Here is a 2,267-nt window from a genome sequence, read left to right on the forward strand (position 1 = left end):
GGTTACCAGGAGCGGCGTCCGGGTTACCAGGAGCGCGAATTCCCCATTGGTTTGAATGGCCGGGTTACCAGGAGCGCGAATTCCCCATTGGTTTGAATGGCCGGGTTACCAGGAGCGCCGGGCGGGTTACCAGGAGTGCTGGCCGGGTTACCAGGAGCGCGAATTCCCCATTGGTTTGAATGGCCGGGTTACCAGGAGCGCCAATTCCCCATTGGTTTGAATGGCCGGGTTACCAGGAGCGCCAATTCCCCATTCATTTGAATGGGCCCCATTCATTTCAATGGCCCGGGTTACCAGGGGTGCAGTACCGCCGGTCGCCATGTGGGGCAGTGCAGATAGGGCACCCGGTGCCCTATGTCAGTACCTTTCTACCCAAAACGCAAAATGTAGTTGTCACGATTTCAGAAGGGAGTAATTTCAGACGAGGTACCTCCAGGGCTGAACAAGGGAGGCTCGCCAAACTTATGTCCGAAAAAGAGGAGGGTTGGGGCAGCCTCCTCGCGCAGACGGGCCGGTCCTGGCCTGGTTCTATTTTGTGTGGGACTTTGTTAAAGTCGGCGGGACCTCTCCGGACGGACTTTGACCGAGCGCAGCGCGCTATCGGCGGCCTCCCCGGCGGCGGGGGTCGGCCCTCTGAGTGGAGCAGAGGTGCCCCGGCCGTGACCAAGTGTCACTTTTCAAAAATTCGACAAAGTCCACCTCCAGACCTGAGGAGGGAGAGGGCCCGCCATCGAGTCCGAAAAAGAGGCGCCTCGGGCGGCCTGCTCGGCCGGGAGCGCCCGCTGCCCGGTTCTCAGATTTTTTTCTAAGTCTGACTCGGGCTGAAAATATTTCAAAGTGTCACTCGGGCTGAAAATATTTCAAAGTGTCACTCGGGCTGAAAATATTTCAAAGTGTCACTCGGGCCGAAAATATTTCAAAGTGTCACTCGGGCTGAAAATATTTCAAAGTGTCACGCAGGCTGAAAATATTTCAAAGTGTCACTCGGGCCGAAAATATTTCAAAGTGTCACGCTGGCCGAAAATATTTCAAAGTCCCACGCCTGCCAGAAATATTTCAAAGTCCCACGCCTGCCCGAGAGCTCTCCAAGTCCCACGCCTGCCCGAAAGCTCCCACAGTCTGACGCACCCACGCACGCGCGGGTGGAAGCACTTCCACCCCACACCACCCTGACCGAGCGGCATCCAAGACCCGCCTTCGGAGGGCCCCCGCCGGCCGGCGCTCGCGCCGGTGTTCGGGCGGACGGCTCCTCCGGCCTGCGGGTCGCACTTCAGCGCCCTTGGCGGCCGCGAGCGAGGGCTCGCACGCGACGGCGCGCCCCATCGGAAGCGAGACCGAGACGACCACCTCTGGCGACGGCGCCAGATCCCGCCACGGAGGGCCCCTGTCGGCCGGCGCTCGCGCCGGTGTTCGGGCGGACGGCTCCTCCGACCTGCGGGCTGGCGCGGAAGCCTTCACCCAGCCGTCCCACGACGGAGCCCGGCGCCCCGCCGGCCCTCCGCTCCCCACCCCGGAGCGGCGGTGCCCGGAGGCTGGTGGCGGTGCCTCCGGCGAGCACCCGTTTCTCAAAACCTCTCACCTCGGAGGTCGGCGGAGGAGGAGGCAGGAGTCCCTATCTCTCCCCCCGCGCCAAGGCCCCACTCTGTGGCCTTAACCCGGGCGGGCGCGCGCGTGCGTCCCGGGGCCCCGACGCGGGCCCCGGACCTCCGCGCGTCGTGCTCCCCACCCGCAAAGCCTTGTCTGGGCGCGCGCGCCCGGGGCCGCCCCGACGCGGGGCCCCGGGCCTCCGCGCGCCCACCGCGGAACGCCCCCCGGCCCAGTCCGTCCGCCGGCGGCGGCGGGCGGCGGCGGCCGGCCGGCGCGACCGAGGCTACCTGGTTGATCCTGCCAGTAGCATATGCTTGTCTCAAAGATTAAGCCATGCAAGTCTAAGTACACACGGCCCGTACAGTGAAACTGCGAATGGCTCATTAAATCAGTTATGGTTCCTTTGATCGCTCCGCCGTTACTTGGATAACTGTGGCAATTCTAGAGCTAATACATGCAAACGAGCGCCGACCCCCGGGGACGCGCGCATTTATCAGACCCAAAACCCACGCGGGCCCGGCGGGCGGCGGGGGCTTCGCGGGCCGGGCCGCTCTCGGGCGGCCCGCCGCGTCCAACCCCCACGCCTTTGCCGGCCCGGCCCCTTTGGTGACCCTAGATAACCTCGAGCCGATCGCCGGCCCTCCGCGGCGGCGACGTCTCATTCGAATGTCTGCCCTATC

This window comes from Festucalex cinctus, unplaced genomic scaffold (assembly GCF_051991245.1).
Source record: "Festucalex cinctus isolate MCC-2025b unplaced genomic scaffold, RoL_Fcin_1.0 HiC_scaffold_385, whole genome shotgun sequence".
Classification (NCBI taxonomy): domain Eukaryota; kingdom Metazoa; phylum Chordata; class Actinopteri; order Syngnathiformes; family Syngnathidae; genus Festucalex; species Festucalex cinctus.